General features: G+C 46.6%; 1 protein-coding gene across 7 annotated transcripts in view; it reads right to left on the reverse strand.

Annotated features, from left to right (window-relative positions):
* The window catches only part of DNAH8 (dynein axonemal heavy chain 8), a 10041960-nt gene that overhangs the window by 8822847 nt on the left and 1197643 nt on the right, over positions 1-21470 (reverse strand). The gene's annotated exons all lie outside the window — the stretch shown is intronic.

Raw genomic sequence — 21470 nt, forward strand, 5'->3', positions numbered from 1 at the left:
AAGGTTTATCCTTACCTTAGGGAAGGGTACACCAATAAAAAGACGAACTATTCTTCTGATGAGAGCTCTGAATTTAACAACCGGCGGGGCTCCTCCAGCAGTGATTCAAGCGGTGGCAACCCACCGACTAACAAAAGGAATCAGCACCAACAAAGATGGAACCAAGGTTACAACCAAAACCAGATGTTCCAGGGACCTCCGCAAATGATACCACCATGGCAATATCCGTTCTATCCACAAGGCCCACCGCCACAATTCTTCCCCGTGAACCCTCCTTTTCACGACAGAGGTTGGGGCAGAGGAAGAGGGCGGCGGCGAGGAAATCAGAAAGGGGTACAATTCCAAGACCAACAAACGGCCTCAACATCAGTGGAGACGAGGAGCACAACCCGAGGGAGGAGAGTCTAATAGTCAACCTCTCCACTAGACCACTTACCCCCATTGAAACAGTGGTCCTTGAAAAGGGTTTAGGCTTCGTCCCCACCCCTACTCCGGACAACTTTAATGAACTATGCGAGATCAAACAGCTGTTCAGAAAAATACGGCTTTGCGCCTATTTTGGAAATAGCCCCACTAATGATTCTTTAGACACAGGGCTGCGCAAGCCATCCACTTTTACACCAACGGATGGCATGGTTCCCCCTGAGGTACTAGTTTTTGAAAAGGCAGTACTGAAATCCCTTGAGAATAAAACTAACAAACCAGTCTTCAACAACTTGTCGAAAATGGAGAGACTTGCTATCCAGAGTCTGGGAAACGATAGCTCAATTGTCATCAAACAAGCTGACAAAGGGGGAGCTACCGTGATTCAAAACATCACAGACTACGATTCAGAATGTAAACGCCAACTTGCAAACGCTAGACACTACAGGCCATTGACATCTGATCCTACTCCAAGACTTACCACTGCCATCACTAGCCTAGTCATGGAAGGTGAGACCAATGAGTGGATCTCAAAAAATGAGGCTGATTTCCTGATCACAAAGGACCCAGTTGTCCCCTACTTCTACACCCTCCCCAAGATACACAAGGGTACCACACCGGTCCCTGGGAGACCAATAGTGTCGGGGATTGGCTCACTACTCGAGCCCCTATCCAAATTTTGTGATGTGTTCTTACAACCACTCGTGAGAAAAATACCATCCTTTGTACAAGATACGAGGGATGTACTCCGCCTCATTGAATCCATCGATGGCACAGAGAATGTAGACCTCCTCCTGACTCTAGATGTGGAGGCTCTATATACGAATATCCCACAACAGGCCACCCTGGACGCTGTTGAGCTTACCCTCAGGTCAGAGAACTGGTGTTCACCCACGCCCATCTCTTTCATAATGGCTTGTGCTAGTCTAGCACTAACTGAAATTTTTTTTCAGTACGGGTCCCAACTTTACCATCAAATACAGGGGACCTCTATGGGTTCGACTTTTGCTCCGAGTCTGGCATGCATCTACATGGCCACCTTTGAAAACCTTCACATCTACTCAAACAATAACCCTTATAGCCAGAACATCACAATGTGGCGAAGGTATATCGATGATATTCTGATTTTATGGCATGGTAACCGGGCAAACTGTGAAGCCTTCTGCTCTTGGATCAACCAGCAGAACCAGTTTCTCAAATTCACAGCCACTATTTCAGACATCAAGATACCCTTCCTGGATCTCACAATCAGCCTCAATCAAGAGGGTCTTAGTACCTCTTTGTACAGGAAAGAAACTGATAGGAACAGTTTACTGCTCTTTGGGAGCCACCATCCCAGATCGCTGCGAGAGAATCTCCCATTCGGGCAGTTCTTGAGAATCCGGAGAAACTGCTCGGCGACCTCTGACTACAAGAAAGAGTCCATGCAGTTACAACACAAATTACAAGACAGAGGCTACCCCGCCAGGCTTATTTATCAGTCACGCAAAAGAGCGCTCAACAATCCTAGAGAGGCTCTTTTGGAGTCACACACGAAAGAGCCTGATGATGTCATCACCTGTGTATCCTGTTACACACAGAATTCATCTGAGATGAAAAGAACAATCAACAAACACTGGGGCCTACTCAACACAGGGGATTTAGAAATCCCACGCCCCCGCTTTGCCTTTAAGCGTACCGTCAACTTAAAAGACTCCTTGATCCACACACGCCCTAAAAAACCAGTGACTGCCAACCAGAGCACTCTGTGGAACTTGCCACCAGTGGTGGGTCACTACCCTTGTGGTGGGTGCGTTGTATGTCAACAAACGACACAATGTAAAGAGATAAAACTCTCAGACAACTTCACCTGGCACCTTAACAGACATACCAACTGCAACAGCTCAAGATGTATTTATCTGTTGACCTGCCCCTGCGACAAACACTATATAGGCATGATGATGAGATCAGTCAAACTGAGGATCACGGAACATAAAAGCAACATTCGTTGCTCCAAAACGCACACCAGGCTTTACGAACACTATGCACTACATGGCCACAAAGCTGACAATATTAAATGGGTGGTCCTGGAATCTCATACGTCGATTACCCACCAAGCATTGTTCAGGATTGAACAACGGTGGATACATCGCCTTCAGTTGGACACCCGGGGCCTCAACGATTCGGTGGCCTGGACACTACTAGCGAGATAAAATACAAAAATACAACAATTTGCCTGCTCCGACCACCCTAATATTGATCAGCTCATCTCCATGAGGCCCCCTCAGGCGTGTCAAGCATTTTACTACTTTAAGTCCTGGATAGACTCCTTATTGCCTCTATTCATGGATGTGACCACGCTCTGTATTCACTTTTATACAGTGCCCTGTTAAGTCCTTCATGATAGATACATACAGAGACAACATCTATGTACATGTCACTACTTACAACGCCATAGTTATCCGCTACCTGTGTGGGTCTAGTCTCTCCACTTGCATATCTGCCCTGAGAGATCATTATCACACGAGCCATACCACCATCACTGAATCACTGCCCTGCAATATCACCCGTTGTGATATACACCCCTACATTTTGAGGATAGGATTACACCACCCCCGTTATGTCTAGTAGACTACTAACCGATGCGGCCTCCGTATCCCCGCATCCACGTCAGTAACTAGGTATGCATTCTCAATCCTGAACCACTAGTTACTGCTTTTGCCCTTTTTTGAATCTAACCTTTCCACTTTCAGATTCAATAGAGCACATACACCAGTATCAGTAGTCCCCTGTGGCCTTCTATGCCACTTCATGATAGACAGGACTATCTTTCTATTAACTGTCCTTTAGTCCCACACCATCTTAAGATGGCCGCCACATTAGAGGCATTTCTCCACCTCCCTCAGGCGCCACGCTCCTGCGCCTCGGACGCACTGAGGTGACGGGGTCCTTGTGGGACACGCCCACCAGCGAGGCGTTTCTCTGCGGAGCCGCGGATTACAGCTTTAAAACCACGGCGTCTGCTCCGAGATGACACCAGCTGTTCCGCGCTACCGGCAGGAGCGCTTCGTGGTGTGGGTAGGTTTTCCGCCCTGGCAGCTCTTCGTCTCAGGTAAGCCTTGGAACGTTACAAAAAAAAAACAAAAAAAAAAAACCCCCGACTAGTGGGCTCGGTGAATTGCGGGTTTACTTTCTAAAGGGAGATACTGGCCATATCCCCCGGCGCGGCTCTGACAAGCGGTCTCTGGCACGCTGTGTGCCTCTGTTTGGGTTTGCCGGGCAATGGTCTGGGGGATTACCTGAGCTCCTGGAAACTCTGTGTTTACCACATATACGGTCATTAATCCTCCTCAGACTACCATATGGGGCCGGTGCTCCATCCAGCCTTGCTAGCGCTACCGGTGCAGAGCACGCATGCGTCAAGGGCTGACTCAAGGGCCCCAGTGGGGGACTGAATCAGGTCTTTTGTGGGTGTCATATCCGCATTTCTCCGCCCCTGGTTTGGCCAGGCGGTCCGTCTACCACCATGACCTGATACTCGCTACCATGCGTTCTTTGAACATACCCGGTGGGGTCCCTGTATGTGCTTCTCTCTTACAGGTACTTTACCACTTGAACTGCCCCACGTGAACAGACTGCGGGGCCCTTTAGGGTTGTTCCTAGGGTAAGCACCTTTCTAGTCATCAATATATATGTGATGTGGTACATGTTTAGCCTCCGTCCTTTTTAACCTTTTAAACCTTCCTACCTTTGACTGAATGCATGGTCTGGGCAGTGTCAGCATGCGATTACACCTTTTGACTAACCATTGTGTGGTCGCACTACTGACCGATGTGCCCCATTTCTTGTGTGGTTGATGTGCAACACTGCATACCAAAGCTAGATGGTGTATGGAGAATGTGTTTAGAACCTGGTAAATGAAGGGTCAATCATACTACAAGCTGAGATTACAACCCTTCCACTTATCTTTTCTAGGTTCCCCTCCAGAGCAAGACCTGCTGGCTTGCTTCCTGATTGACCCATTGAGGTTGTATTTAGATAATTTATTTATTTTTCATTTTTCACTGTGTAGTACCCACTTGAGGTCCTGAAGAATTGCCACATTGGCATGAAACATGTCGACCTTTTTAGAGGGTTGAGTAAGTTCACTGTAGCCTAAACAGTCCCTTTCTCCCCTCCCACCCTTTTAAACTAGGGAGTCAGCCACCCCAAATAAAGTTCATTGTGGACTGACTTACCTTCTTTTAAACCTCACCTTTTCACTCACGACTACACTTACACCAGACCCCTCACCCTCACGCAAAAACTGGCTGGAACAAAAGATCTCCATCAAAGAGCGCCTACGGCGCCCGTCAGACATTGCAGCGCCAGTCTGACGAGGAGCAGGAGACCGATGATGAAGCATGACACCTAGGCTCCCGTCTGGGTGTGTGAGGTCCCCTAGTTCCAACAAGGGAACACCTTGTTCCCTGACTGACTGACACGCTCCCTTAGCTCCATACACTCCGTGTTTGTTCTCTCACCTCTTTCTAGCCTGGGGAACTAAGTATCAAGTTGTTTATAAGTTGATTGGACGCATACTTTGGACCCCGTAAAATATTGTCCACCCCTGGTTCCTTTTTTGTAATTTAACCATCCTGGTACCCCTGACGATATTGGTGATGTTGGGGAGGTTATTGATACTCTCCGTATTCCTCCTCAAAGTCATCGTCTTGACATTTCACATGTAATTGTGAAGGGCTACTCGCATCGCCAAAAGGGCCTTCATCCTACTCTTCTGACTCCTGCTCCTCCAGCAGGTGTGATAGTAAAAGAGGCGTAATCTTACTAGGTGAGGTGACTTCCGGTGTAATTCTCTTCTTCCTCTCCAATTTCTCTGGTGTTTTATCCCTCGTCGAGGAGCCCATCGTAGAAACCATCATCATTGAAGACATCGTCGAAGCCGCCGTCGACATCAACAAAGTGTCCTATCCGTCGTCAACGTAGTCACCGTCGTTGTCGTTGGACGGAGTAGTCGTCGATGTCATCGACGATACCGGTGTCGATAGTGCCATCGCGGACAAAGAATCACCCGTCATTGATCGTGAAGGCTTCTTAGGAACCAACTTTACCCCAATCTTCCTCGTCGTCAACGAGGCCTTCGTTGTTGACGACGAGGCATTCTTCGTCGACGATCCCATCGACGATGTAGAAATCGTTGATTTTACCTCTGGAGGCATTGAGGAAGGTTTCTTGAAGGAGTGTTTGACCTGAGGGGATGATTTAGATGGCTCTGAACCAGTCTTTTTAACAGTCTTATCCCCTGAAGCATGTCCCTTACTCTCCTTTTCTCTACGTTGAGGAGAATTTGAGTGACTTCGCCCAGAAGACCCATGAGTGGTCTTTTTGAGGGCCTTCTCAGGACGCTCTTCTGGGGTATGAGAATGAGTGATTTCTTGTGGGACCTCCTAGATGAAGAAGCGGATCCCTCATCGCTATCACTGGAGATAACCTCCTTTCTGGCCTTAAGCTTTTGAAGCCATATTAAAAGGCGTCCTTCATGGTCCCTTAGAGTTTTACTTGAAAAGGTACGACATACCTTACAGTCTTTTGCTTGATGGTCTGGATACAGACAGTAGATGCAGTCAGAATGAGGGTCAATAGTGTAGAGCCAATTCTTGGAGCAGGCTCTAAACAAACCCTTCTTTTCTTTTCCAGACATTCTCATGTAGAATGAATTAGTAGTCAGCCAAGTAGATGACACCAGCAGTTAAAATCCACTGGAAAAATCTCCAAATGTACAGTAGTAAGAGAAAACCTGAGCTGAGCTCAAAGGAGACTCCCTAGCACAACGTGCGGTAGAAAATCTGAGGGGCAGAAGGTTCTCTCAGGAGTGTTCTAAGGGTGAGAGGTTCTGATTTGTTCAGGGACAATTTTGGTCTCATTTACGTAAGGAGAGTTACGGGTTGCAAAATGGAAATGGGCCTAGGCCTCTTTTCAGTTTTGTACTGTAAAGCTTTGCTTTTTTATATACCGGGGACTCCCATCTCGACAACGGGGAATGATTCAGGCATGTGAATCTATGAAAGCTCCAATTCTGGAGTCATTTGTGATCTATATTTACAAGTGCCAGTATCAGTGCTTTGAGTTCTGCCAATTGAGCCGTGTAGTCTCCTAGAGATTGCGTATTCATGCAACTTGGATGGAACTTTCCGTCCTAAATGCTACCTTTAACAAATGTGCATGCCGCACTGTATTGCTGCTTCCTCCCTATGACAGATTGAGCAGATCCGTCAGTGTAAATAATATATTCATACTGATCGAGAGGCAAAATTTCATTTGGTAGAGGATATTCTTGTTCGTATTGCAGGAATGCTTGTGTTTTTAGACTTGGATCAAATCTGTATTCAACATCAGCTGCAGTAAGAGAATTAACCCATTGTATCCATCTTGGATGTAAAGCTTTTGCATTTGGAATGCTAGCCTTTGTAACAGCTTCTAAAGCTGGTACCGGAGTTACGACAATTATGCGTTTCCCCTGAGCCGGTGCTCTTTCTCTTGCTACAGCGGTCTGAACTTCGGTCAGGATTTTTTCTGTTGAAGGAACACGCATTTCTTCGTTTGTATACAGGTGTGATTTGTATGCTATCAGTACTGTTTCGTTTTCATTCAGTGTAAGCGTACCCACATCGACCCGCTATAACACGGATCACCAAGTTGCGTACATTTACGCGTGTGTGTAAGTGTTTGGAAGCAATCATGTCTTCTTGTAATGAACGTAGGCTATTGGAATGTTCCTGTGTCCAATGTTTGACTGAAAAGTCAGGTTTTATTGAGTCGTAGGAAGGTTTTACTCTTTATTCGTAATCCAAAATTTATGTTCTGCCAAAATTTAGGAATCCCAGTATCGATTATAAGTCTTTTAATGTTTTGGGAGGTTGGAACAGTGCACACTTTTCTAAAAAGTTAGTTGCCAGGCTTTTCCCTTCACTTTGAAGCTTGTATCCTAGAAACAGGACACTGAGGTGGGCTATCTTTGATTTCTTAAAGTAAAATTTGTAGCCGTCAGAGGCGGAACCCATAATAATGGTGCTCACCCTGGTCAAGTGCCTCATTAAATCATCGTCCGTCAGATAAATATCATCCACATAGGACAATGCTTCCTCATCAAACTTTTGGAGTAACTCAGTTACTCTTGCTGAGTATACCCCCGGGCTGTTCTTATACCCTTGGGGGAGTCAACAAAATTGTTGCTATGACCCCAACGCTGAGAATGAGTTCAAATACCTGCTTTCAGGCACTATATTTTGGCAGAAAAATCCATTTGAGATGTCAAGTGTAGTTTTGTATTTTTTCTGCACACTGTTATTCAATAATGCAGCACTGTGTGCGTTTCGGACAGCAAATGTCTTTGTGCAAGTGTTTAAATGTCTGTAATCTAAAACTAGACAATATGAATTATCTGGTTTTGATACGGGAAACAAAGCATTGTTAATTGGTTGAGGTGCAATTTTTGATCACCCCTTAGTATTCAAGTTGATCTAAGATCTCCCTGACCTGTTTTTTAGCTTCTTACTTTATTGGGTATTGCCTATGAGCATTTGATGAAACTTTTAACAGGATTACATGGTGGGTTGACTTCTCATCCACCCTGCATGATTTTTATACAGTGCTGGAGCTAGGGTTGCGGCCCACACCCATGCATATGCATGTTTAAGATGTATGGGAACCAGGTCGGAAAATGCTGGAAAAATAAAGTTTTCCCCCCTAGGACACTCCATAACGAATGCTGGCAGCCAATTCTGTTCTGCTAATAGAATGTCATACCCAGATGACAGATGTTCTCAAAAGAGATCCTTAACTTTCCTGCACTTGTCCCCCTCCATTTGTAGTGTTATCTTGTGTCTGGTGTTTTCACCGCACCGTGATGTAATCATTCAAGTCCGATGTAACCAGAAATCCCATCAGCTTCTGGCAAGCTATAGTTACTTCTGCCGCACTGTCTAGCATAGTCAGAGCCCATTCCCCGTTCAGAAACTGTGTCCTCAGTATTCTGGGCATGTCTGATTTTCAGACCTGCAACTTTCTTTTTCTTAAATTGAGGTTTTGATTTTGGCCTGTCTTCTTTTTTGGAAGAATAGTCTTGAGTGTGTTGCTTGTCTCTGTTTTCTGACCGCCCTGCTCTCTTGGAAGTTTTCGTCGAGCCCTGACAGGAACGAGAGGAATGTGTATCAGTATCTTGATACCTGTCTGGTTTCTTAATATTATCCCTATTCCTGAGATTATACCTCTTTTCAGAGGGCTCCTGTGGAGAAGACCTACCTCGGGATTGAGATCTCTTTTCTGTATAGTTTGATTGTTTTTTATTATCCACTTATTTTTTAGAAGAAGAAAAATCAGGTGTCTGCTTAGAAGTTTAATTTTCAGGACTTCCTATCAGTAGTGGTTTTAAAGCTTTCTCACCCGGTCTCTGCCAAATTCTGCGTATGCAGTTACAATTATTTTGGGTATTTCGTGTTGTTGATCTAACGGATCAAGCTCCCTTAGGCGTTGGCGGATTGCCACTGACTCTGCCTCCCCTTTAATATTAGCCAGTATTATGGCTGATACCCGGTCGTGGTTATTTAATAACTTCATCCTTAAGTTCAGAGCAAGCTCTGCTCCGAACTCATTCTGTATTTGTCTCAATACATCAGATATCACTGTTAATGAAGGAATACCATGAGTTCTGGTAAATGTGGCAGCAAAGACTGTACTCCAAGTGGTACAATACTCTAATTGTTGTTTTATCCCCATGGGCCCATGGGAAAGCAGATTAATAACATTCTGTGTTTTTCAAATGTGGTAGTATTTGGAAATACAGCCTCGAGCAGAGTTATTTTCGGAGTTATCCAGAATGGTATTTGTTCACGTTTTGTGGGCATTTTGCCCATTACCGCGTGTAATGTTTGTGGAGTTATTTTAGTTGGTGTACCCTGGGATTGAGTACCACTAGTTTCAACTGTTGTTGGTTGGACTGTGAAAGTCCTCATGACGTATTGAGTCAAGTTTCTGTAGATTCTAATTAGATCTTTGTGTTGTATGAGTAAGTCTGGTTGTGGCATCGTATCAATGTCAAGATGTGGTGTGTAGCCTGCTTGTACAAGCTATGTAGCCCCGTCTCCTCCGAGCGGGCTTTATCTTACTCTGTTTCTTAAGTGAGGTATGGCGCCTTTAAACCAGTATAAATGTTCCGGGTACGTGAGCGGAACCTCTATGTCCTCACAGGGACCATATTGCTCTGGTGCATCTCCCTCTGTGTAAGAGTGAAATGTGTGTGTTCTAGCATCTGCATCTGGGAATGTAACCCACAAATTGAATACCTCTGTTTTGTTTGATTTGTGTGCCTCAATCACAAAGGCTACTAAGCCACCCCTTGCTGACAAACCATGCTCTAGTAGTTTTAGAGTGATAGTACGTCTGAATTTAGGTGGAATGAGAATTCCATCCACCTCTTCATCTGCTTTCGAGAGGTGCAGATTTACAACTGCCATATTTTCAGCCCCAGACTCGGTCATTTTGAATAAAGAAGTTTATTCAAGGGAACTAAGATAAGGTGTTATGCACAATTTAGGAACACTATGTCCTTCAAGCTTGATTAACCAGCAGCCAATAAATAGGATATTTCGGCTACTCAGCTGTGGCAGAGTTTGTGCCCACCCACTCCAGATGTCTCTGGTGTTTATGAGTAGGAGTCTCTGAGAATTAGCACGACTGAACGACTCCGATTCTACTGTTAAATAGGTGCCATACCAACGTTGATGGCGCCATGTCGTGTAGTTCTTATAGTACCCATGCAGGACCTGCACGTTTGGATAACAAACTGTGGGATTGGTGGAAGACTGGTTCCGTACACCCCCACCGAGAAATATTAGCCTGTTTCCATGTATGCTAGCTTACAGTGCCACTGGTGTCTCCTCTTATCAGGGAGAGATTAGTATCTGGCAGCCTCAGAACATGACAACCCTGATACCTCAAGATCGTGGAAACAATGTACTACTTTTTTCTCAGTCACTCGTGCACATTTTGTTTATCTCAGAGATAGACAGAATAAATAGTCTGGCCGTTTCAATAAAAGGTTTATTGAACAGCTGTTATTCTTGTGTAGAGTATATGAGCTGTAACAACCATTAGACAGTAGCAGAGATTTATAATTAGCAGTACTATGAATATGAAGGGTTAGTACAGTTGTACCTTCTTGCAATAAGTATGAATAAATACATGAATATAAAATGCATGATCCCTATCTATATTTACCTAAGTGTACCTAGCATAGGAGTAGGTGTGAAAGCCAAGAATCCCTCTAGGATTTAGTCAAACCTCATTACCTGAAGTATGAGAAATATTAGAGCCCTTCTTGTTCTCGAGTTGGACATCCCGCAAGGGATGATCAGACAACTGTCAGCTGGAGCGTCTGCATGCAGGAGCCTCAGTGTCTCTGGTCAGTGTGTTGGCCTGGAAGTCTCAGTTCCCTCTAACTACTGCTAGCAAGAGGTGCTGTATTTATACAGAAAAGTATATAGAGTCCCTTTGTCCCTTATTCTTGTGTTAGCCATTGTTGGGTACGAGGATGGCGAGTGTGATGAACCTTGTGCATAGATATTAGGAAGGTGGTGTATAGCCCCTGCCTAGTTTCCAAGTAGCTTTATGAATATTCATTCATACTGTGTTATCTAAAGATGAAGTCATAGAACACTATAGCTCATGGAAAACCCTATTTCAGCATCCAGGCCTAGAACTAGGTAAAAGGTTCAGTCTACAAAAAGCGTTCAATCCTTAAAAGGCTTGTTACTGTTTAATGTAGGGGAGGTGATGTAGGTGAAGGGGTATGATATTATGTATGTATGTAGGCATACTTATAGAGCGCATCTGTCACCCAAGGGCATCCTGGCGCTTTGACCACAGACATTCTTACAGATGACAATTACACTGCCTTAGGAAAGAGGTAGGTTTTAAGGTCCTTTCTAAATGACAAAAGATCCTGCTTGCACCTTAGGGTCAGAGGTAGGGAGTTCCAGAGCTTGGCGGCCGCGAAGCTGAATGAGCGGCCGCCCATCCTCACCCTTTTTATCTTGGGCACAGTCACTAGGAAGGCCGAGGAGGATCTCAAAAGTCTGGCAGCAGAGTACCAGGAAAAAAGACCTCGCAACACCTCTGGACCCAACCCATGCAAGGCTCTAAAGACCAAGCAAGCTGATTTAAAACAGATCCGCTTACCTAGGCCTATATTAGGTTACCTATATGAAACATGACAGATCCTTGATGCCGCAATCGCCCTGTTGACTCATACTATTAATCATCTGGAAGGGAGTGACCCCAAGTCTCGGAGTCCCCCTGAGACTGATACTAGACACAACAGTGAGGATACTTTGGACACTGATTACATCAGTGACAAGTGCATTATTTTGATTTATTTGGGGTGTGGCTGTGCACAGACACGGCAAGACTCATAGCCCCCCCCATAACTAGTTAACATGATCTGGGGCAATAGGCACTCTGCACTGTTGGGGGGCGAGCAGTTTCTACGTCCACCATGTAGGGAGGCAGGGAGGGTGGGGTTTTACTGTTGTTTTTGTTTTGGAGTTCTTTCTGTCTTCATATTCTGTATTAAACTGGATGGCATTACTTGTCGGCGGCAGCAACGAGGGAGACCTAATGTTGATTTATCTGTGGTAAGGTAATTTTTTGGGAATTGCTATGACTGGCTGCCCCTGAGCGAGTCTGGTGATGGATGAACACTTGCTTTGAATAGGATCCCCCTGCGTGGTGGTACGATATTAGAATTTGGTCTGGCTGATGTCTTCTGGGATGATGAACCATACTGGTAATGCAATGCAAACCACCGCTGCTTTTAAGATCCTGCCGTGGAACGTCAAGTGGCTTGGGGAACAAAATCAAACGGGCTGGTGTTGCAGTATATCAGTCGGCACTCCCCCGATGTGGTTCTCCTTCTGGAGAAGCACCTACAAGGCAATACTTACCATGCACTAGACAGAGGAGGCTACAAAATGGTGGCCCACGCAGGGTACATGAGGGGGTCAAGGGGAATGGGTATTCTCTTACACAAAACATTCCCATTAACCATTCGGAAAATATGGTCCGATTCCCATGGAAGGTTCGTAGTTGTGACTGCACGGTGGGAGGGATCCACAATTAATATTGTTTCCTTTTATGTTCCACCCGACCTCATGCAAGTGCCCTCTCAGATTTCTGTGCTCGCTCCACACCCTTCACGAGGGTGGATTTCTCCTTCGGAGACGAACTCAGTACATGATGAAGTTGTAGATGGCTGGCCCTTTATGGATTTTATGGAGGTTCAAGGTTTCATTGATATGTGGAGGCCCCCTAAGCCCACAACACAACAATACACATTTCACTCTGGGGTAGATTATATATTGACCCTGCTTTAGAGAGATTACGCATCTTGCTAGTGGCATTTCAGACCATTCCCCCGTCCTTGCAATTTGTGGGCAGACGGTACACCGGGACAATTGGCGAGTGGTCTTCAAATCCTGGTACCTTAAAATACCTTGTATCTGACACAGCCTTCGTGAGATGACAAAGTCCTACTTTAAAGAAAACGATGGTTCTGTAAATTCAACCCAAACATTGTGGGAGGTGTACAAAACAGTGACCAGGGGTCAGGGCATAGCTCTAATAGCAGGCCACAATAAAGAGAAAAGAGCCTGTTTAGTGAACTCCAGAGTGAAATTGCGATATTGGAGTCACATATGGTTGAGGGAAGTCAAAGTGACCTCAACCACAGTCTAGCATTGAAGCAGGGGGAATAAAGAGATATGGCAAAGGAGGCCAGGAGATGTCACCGAGCTAAGCAGCATCGCCTGTATGAGGTGGGAGACCCAGCCAGGAAACTTCTGGCTTGGTTACATAGGAGAGAGGCACAGTCCTGATGGGTTCCTGAGATCCTAAATGATAGTGGGGAACATGTGAGGGACTGTCTAGGACTGACAGCAGGGTTTGCCAGATACTATACACAAGTCTCTGCTTCAGCAGATACAACTACTCCTGAGGATGATTGAGATTTCCTGAGAGAAATTCAACTGCCAAGCCTAATGCAAAATGAGTGAGAGGAAATGGATAAAGATGCAACAGAGGAGGAGTTGGTGAAAGCAATTGGGGTACTTAACTCTGGTAAATCAGTGGGGCCCAATGGACTTCCTGTAGAACTATATAAACTGACTGCTGTTGAGTTGGTGCCCCACCTCCTGCGCATGTTCTGAGAAAGCCGGAAAACTGTTTTTTTGCCACGTGACCAACGAGTGGTCTCCATAGTGGTGATTCATAAAGATGGCGAACCCCCGACAAATGTGCCTCTTACAGGCCCATTTTGTTGTAAAACGCCGAAGTTAAGATACTAGCCAAATTATTGGCAACACGCCTACTTCGAGTGATTGACCCGCTAGTTCATCCTGACCAATCCGGGCACATGCCAGGGAGAAGTACTGCACTGAACTTGCCTCTCTTGTATGTGTCATGGGACGTGCGCACCGAATAAGGGAGGACACCGTTGTACTGTCCTTAGATGCATGCATGGCCTTCAATACAGTGGAAAGGCATTTATCTATGCAGTGCTGGAAAAGCGTGGATTTGGCCCGGATATTTTGTTCTGGATTCAACTCCTATATTCAGACCCACTTGCTCAAGTGGCAGTGAATGGGACTGTGTCCCCTATGTTCTCACTGCAACGGGGCACAAGGCAGGGCTGTCCTCTTCCTCCATTGCACTTTGCTCTTTTCTTGGAACAATTGGCGATGTGGATAAGATCAGATCTACTGGTTAGAGGCCTGAGATGGACTTCGGGCTGGGAGGACAGGATCTCCCTCTATGCGGATGATATTTTACTGTCTGTGGCAAACCTCTTTCTGGTCCCTTAATGGGCTTATGCATGTATTCGCAATATTTGGGAGGTACTCAGGATATACCATTAATTGGAACAAATAATTAATATATGTAATTACCGGAGTCAGCCCAGTACTGCATAAAGCCTGTGAGGCCTGGGTGGTGACTGGCGGATTCAAGTACTTGGGTATCTTCATTACACACGATCCCGGGGTGTTTTATACTAAAAATTTGGAGCCACTGTTGAATAGACTGAGAGTGTGTGTCCAATAATAGAGGGCCTTGCCACTGTCTCTCCAGGGGAGGGCAGCCCTCTTTAAAATGATGGCCCTACCTCGCTTTCTCTATGCCCTCCATAACTAACCCTACCTGATACCTGCGTCGTGCTTTGGCATCTTCGATGCTGAGATATGCAGACTCCTGTGGGATGGGGGACCTCCACGTATCACCCTCCATAAACTGACTAGGAGCTGGTTTGACAGAGGTATAGCTCTTCCGGCCATCCAAAAGTACTACTGGGCAGCACAGCTAACGACAACAAATCACTGAATTCCCCTACCAAGAGACGATCCAGCATACAAAATGGACCAGAATAACATGAGGCCAGGTGGTTAAGGATTAGTTACTTACCTGTAATCCTAGTTCTTATCCAGGGGTGTACTCATCAAAGTCATAATCTATTAATAATCCCGGCCCATGTGCGGGATCCCGGAGCATATAGAAAATGCATTTATATATATATGTGCATATGTGGAAACATATACATGCAGCCTAAACTATTTCCAAAATGGCAAAGATGTTGAAGATTACATAGGTTTGCATAATAACAACTATACTCTCCCAATCCCAAAGGAAGAAAGAGAGCAGTAAACATTTGCATACAACAATGCTTTATTGCCATAAAAAAACCTGTAATTGCAGGCATTTGCCAGTAGGCTACAGTAGAGTATAAAGAAACAAAGAAAGACTGACACCTTGCCTTTAAGGCATTAGAGTAGGGGTGCCATGCCTTTAAGACCTGAAGGCGACCCCCTGCTCCCATGATGCACCACAGGTGGCAGTTAGGTCAGTTATTTTTGGAGGTGCATAAACACCTGAGTAGATCCATAGTAACATACCATAACTTTGAAATAATGATCATCCGGGGAGGTGGGTGGGTCGCTTATGCCTTTGATAAGTATACCCCTGGATGAGAACTAGGATTATAGGTAAGTAACTAATCCTTCTCATCCAGGGGATGCTCATTCATAGTCATAATCTATGAATAGATTAGCAAGACCATACCCAAAGTCTCGCGGACGAGCAATCAAGTACACAGCAAAAATATGAATCAACATCACATTTATAATGCAGTTATACAAACAAATTCCTCAAAGAGGCCTGTCCCACTTGGGCATCGGCCTGTGCATCTTGGCAATAATGGCCGGTAAAGGTATGTACTGAATGCCATGTAGCCGCCGTACAAATCTCAGATATCGGAATGTTACGAAGGAGAGCTGTAGTAGAAGCTTTACCTCTAGTAGACTGTGCATGAGGTTTGCCCTGTAAAGCCTTGTTAGCTAATTGGTAAGACAGCGCTATACAGGAGACGATCCATTGTGAAATAGATCTTTTTGAAGCTGACTGACCGGTATTAGTTGACCCATAATTAACAAAGAGCCGGCCTGACTTCCTAAGTGGAAGGGTTTTAGCCAGGTAAAATTTCAGAACCCTCCGGAGATCTAGAGAGTGTAGAGACCTCTCTGGGGGAGTGGTTGGTTGAGGAAAAAAGGTAAGCAGAGTGATAGTCTGATTAATATGGAAGTCTGAGACCACCTTGGGTAGGAAGCCTGGATGCATCCTTAGCACCACTATATTGGCATGGAACACTGTGTAAGGTTCCTTGCATTACAGGGCATGGATTTCGCTCACCCTACGGGCAGAAGTGATGGCCACCAAAAAGGCAGCTTTCCAGGTCAAGTGCTGCAAAGAAGCCTTATGGATAGGCTAGAAGGGAGCACCCATCAATTTAGTGAGTACGATGTTAAGTTCCCGGGGAGGAGAGGGGGACCTCACTAGTGGAAACACTTTCTTAAGCCCCTCCAAGAAATCTTTGACCACAGGCATGAGGAAGAACGAGGTCTGAGAAGGTGACTTCCTATAGACTGTTATTGCCGCTAAGTGAACCCTGATGGAGGGATACTTCAGGCCTGACCGTGCCGAATATAATAAGTAGGGTAGAATCACCTGCTCCTGACCGTGGATAGGTTCAAGAGAGTTGTCAAGACACCAAATGTAAAATCTCTTCCACTTGAAAGCATAAGACTTTCTCGTGGAGGGCCTCTTTGCCTCTTTAAGAATGTTCATGCAGTCAGCCGAAAGGTCTATGTGGCCATATTGGATGACCTCAGGAGCCATGCCGTCAATCGAAGGGAAGGAAGGTTGGGGTGAAACACCTTGCCCTCGTCCTTGGTCAGCAAGTCTGGGCGGCAGGGCAGTCTCTGGTGAGGGACCTCCAACAGCTGGAGGAGATCCAGGTACCACCACTGGCGTGGCCACTCCGGCGCTATCAGGATCATCCTGGTGTTGATCCTGTAGAATTTCTGTATCACCGCCGGGATCAGAGGCAGGGGAGGAAAAGTGTACAGCAATGTCTGAGACCAGCTGATCAAAAGTGCATTCCCCTGTGATACCTGTTGGGGGAATCTGGACGCGAAGACAGGGCATTTTGCGTTTGCCGCGTCTGCGAACAGATCTATGTCTGGTACTCCCCACTGCCGAAACACCACCTGTGTGACCTCTTCGTTGAGCACCCAGTTGTGCGCTTCTACGAAGTCTCTGCTTAGGCCGTCCGCCTGAACATTCAGGATACCTGGCAGGTGAACTGCCACGATGGAGAGACCTCACGCCAGAAGCCAGCGCCAAATGGATTGAGCTTCCAGAGACAGAACTCGTGACCTTGTGCCTCCCTTCTTGTTCCGATAGAACATTGTTGTTGTGTTGTCTGTCTGAACTTGAATGTGGTTAGTGCGCAGAGACGGGTATAGGGATCTCAGAGCCAGATAGACAGCCCGGAGCTCCAAGAAGTTGATGTGGTAGCCTCTTCCTACTTCGGACCAGAGACCTTGTACTTGAAGCTGGTCCATATGAGCACCCAAGCCATGCATTGAGGCATCCGTGACCACGGTCTGCGATGGAGGCGGCTGATGAAAAGGGTCTCCCTGCAGAATATAAGAACGTTTCATCCACCATCTGATGGAGTCTCTGGCAACTTGGTGGAAAGAAACACGATCTTCCCAGTGTGCTGATCTCTGAGACCATTGGTCCTGGAGAGCCTGCTGCAGGGCCTCGTGTGAAAGCATGCATTGGGCACGATGTAGATGCACGAGGCCATCTATCCCAGTAGAGAAGACACTTGCCTGGATGTGGGACTTTGGGTATCTAGCAGGGTGCGACACTTCAGAAGCATGGATGACAACCTCTCCTCCAAAGGACACACGCTTGCCTCTGCGGAGTCCAAGGAGGCGCCTAGGTAGTATATTCGTTGGGTGGGATTGAGTACTGACTTCTTGTAGTTGACTTGCAACCCCAAGGAATGCATCAGATTGAGACAGTACGCAAGATGGCTCTGAAGCAGTACCGGTGTGGAGCTTTTTAGGAGCCAGTCGTCTAGATAGGGATAGACGAAGATCTTCCGCCTGCAGAGGAAGGCAGCCACCACCGCCATGCACTTGGAGAATGTCCGTGGGGCGGATTTGTGGCCGAACGGCAGCACTTGATACTGGTAGTGGTGACGGTTATCTGAAACCTGAGGAATTTCCGATGCTTTACTGAGACAGGTATATGAAAGTACACGTCCTGCAGGTCGATAGCACACATCCAGTCTCCCTGGTGAAGGTGTGGAAAGATATGGTGCAGGGCTAGCATACTAAATCTTTCTTTTTTGATAAACCTGTTCAGCAGACGTAGGTCGAGGATAGGTCTTCACTCTTTGGCTACTCCTCGTTTTTGGACTAGAAAGTAGCGGGAGTACACTCCATGATTTCTTCGCAAGGGAGGGACCTCCTCTATGGCTTTCTTCTTGAGAAGGGTAGAGACTTCGTTTAATAGCTGACTTTGAGGTCGAGGAAGGCGCTTGAGTTGAGGGGACACTTGCAGAGGAGGGGACTGGAACCTCAGCAAGTAACCATGCTGCATAATACTCAGCACCCACTTATCCTTTGTTATGGATTCCCACTCTACCAGGGGGCAAGCTATACTCCCTCCCACCGGAGTGGTGAACAGTTGAGAAGGAGGCAACGTCTCAAGGTTTGGGAGGTTGCTTGGAGGAGAATTGCTGTTTGTTGTTATTTCCTCTGCCTCTACCAGGGCGTCCCTGCTGGAACTGAGACATTTGCTGTGTTTGGGAAGACCACTGAGGGGTTTGAACCCTCTGTTGGTAAGACCGTTTGTCGCCCTGACGGAAGCGCTTTTGAAACTCCTTGCGTTTCTCCAAACCCACAGCTTTAACCGTGTCCATCTCCGCCTTCATCTCAGTCATCTCGTCGTCAGCATGAGACCCAAACAGAGATGAGTCATTGAAAGGAAAGTTTAGTATCTTCTTTTGGGCATCAGGCTTGAGGCCTGTAAGGCGTAGCCAAGCCGAGCGTCTTGAGCAGACTCCGTGGGAATAACCATGAGCTGCGAGGTCGGAAGCATCCGCTGCTGCGCTGATTACTTGGTTAGCAACAAGCCCTCCCTCTTGGAGGATCTAGGTAAAATCCTGCCGGTCTTCTTTGGGAAGCTTCTCTGTGAAACGAGTGAGAGAGTCCCAGAGAGATCTATCGTATCGCCCGAGAAGGGCTGAGGCACTAGCAACCTTCATGGATGAAGCTGAAGTGTTCCACATCTTCCTCCCATACGAGTCCATCTGCTTACTATCCTTTTCCGGTGGTACTGAGGATGAGGTGGAAGCAGGGTATCGAAGATGACAGATGTGGGAAACACGTGGGTATGCAAATACATGTTAAATTACTTTGCCCCCTACCCAGAACATCGGTAAAAGTAAAAATGTCATCTATAGGTGAAACGCTTGAAGGCGGTGTGGAGGAGAAGGTTGGAGAATAGTCCCGGACCATAGATCTCGTAGAAGAAGACCATGTAGGGGATCTTGTGCGCCTTCTCTTATGGGGCCTGTCGCAATAACGGCTGTGCCTGCCCGTGGATCTAGACCGATGTCTAGAAGGAGATCTTGGCCTAGAGGGCGATCTTGGCCTGGGTGCTCTTGGCCTGGCAGGAGATCTTGACCTGGTAGGAGATCTTGGCCTGCGTGGAGGAGACTTTGATGGTTTGGCTGGAGTACTTGTCCTTGGACCAGATGGTGAGTACGTGCGGGAGTAATCCGAGTCTGGACTACTGCGACCGCCAGATAAAGCCCCTTATGGATGGTGAGGCGACAAACTGCGGGCTTTCCCCTCCACAGATTTTGGGGAGACTTCTGGAGAGATCTGCACGATATGTAGACCAGGAGACGATGACCGGTCCCCTGATGACACTCTGGACCCAGGAACCGATCGCCTCGGAGACTCCACAATGCCTGTGACCTCTTCTCTCGACGTCGAGTATTTCGACGATGTTTCAGTGACCATCGGCGTTGATCGAGGTCTCGATGTCAAACGTCCATGACGTGGTGACCTCAACGGCGATCTTTGGCGTCGAGTTGGTGATCTCGGCGTCGATCTTCCGCGACGTCCTGATGGAGTTTTATCCGTTCTCTGTTGCATAAGGTCTGCCTAGAGAACTTCTGACAATAGTGGGACTGGTCAGGATTGTGTGTAGATGGAAGGCACACAATACACACAGAGTGTAGATCTGCCAGTGCCATTTTCTTGTCACAGGAAGTACACTTCCTGAATAAAGCAGGCATTCTGACTGAAAAGATTTAGTGGATCTCCACAAAAACAGTAGCAGAAGCCTTAATAAATCAGAAAATGTTGAGTTTTCTGAAAAAATTCTCTTCAATAAACAGTTTTAGTAAAAAACTGAAGAGCTCAAGCTCCAGGATCCTCTCAGGAGGAGCCGGAAAAAAGAACTGACGTAAATGCCACCTGTGGTGCATCATGGGAGCAGGGGGTCACCTTCAGGTCTTAAAGGCACGGTACCCCTACTCTAATGCCTTAAAGGCAAGGTGTCAGTCTTTCTTTGCTTCTTTATACTCTACTGCAGCCTACTGGCAAATGCCTGCAATTACAGGTATTTCTATGGCAATAAAGCATTGCTGTATGCAAATGTTTACTGTTCTCTTTCTTCCTTGGGATTGGGAGAGTATATTTATTACTATGCAAACCTATGTAATTTATAGCATCTCTGCCATTTTGGAAATATTTTAGGCTGCATGTATATGTTTTCGCATATATATATATATATATATATATATATATATATATATATATATGTATTTGCTATATGCTCCCGGATCCCGCACATGGGCGGGGATTGTTCATAGATTATGACTATTGATGAGTATCCCCTGGATGAGAACTTAGAGCCCTTCACGGAAGCCCAAAAGCTACACCTATACTAAGCCCAGGGGCTGCCACAATAACCCATTGGAACACCACACTTCACAGCTTAGGGTGGAGAGGGAAAATTACACAAGTCACACCTCTTTAGGGCGCGTTTCAGTTAGACACCCTAACCATCAGGGGCGGGTTTGACTAGTGGGATTTGATAGGTATATCAATGTCTGAGTTCAGTTTCAGGTGGCTGTTCTTCATCCACTCGGCGACGTCTTTCATTCCTTCGTGTAGGTTGGCTCTGGCGGTGGCGGAGTCATTGGTGAGAAGGAGGATCAGCTGGGTGTCGTCGGCGTAGGAAATGATATTAAGGTTGTGTTGGCGTGCGATGGCTGCGAGGGGGCTCATGTAGACTTTGAAGAGGGTGGGGCTGAGCGAGGATCCTTGAGGTACGCCGCAGATGACTTCGGTGGCTGCGGATCGGAACGGGGGGAGGCGGACTCTCTGGGTTCTTCCGGCGAGGAACGAGATGATCCACTCCAGTGCCTTCTCTTGGATTCCGGTTTTGCCGAGGCGCTGTATTAGTGTGTGGTGGCAAACTGTGTCGAACGCTGCAGAGAGGTCCAGGAGGATGAGGGCAGCTGTTTCCCCGTTGTCGAGCAGGGATCTGATGTCGTCGGTGGCTGCGATGAGGGCGGTCTCGGTGCTGTGGTTGGC

Source organism: Lissotriton helveticus, chromosome 6 (assembly GCF_964261635.1).
Source record: "Lissotriton helveticus chromosome 6, aLisHel1.1, whole genome shotgun sequence".
Lineage (NCBI taxonomy): Eukaryota > Metazoa > Chordata > Amphibia > Caudata > Salamandridae > Lissotriton > Lissotriton helveticus.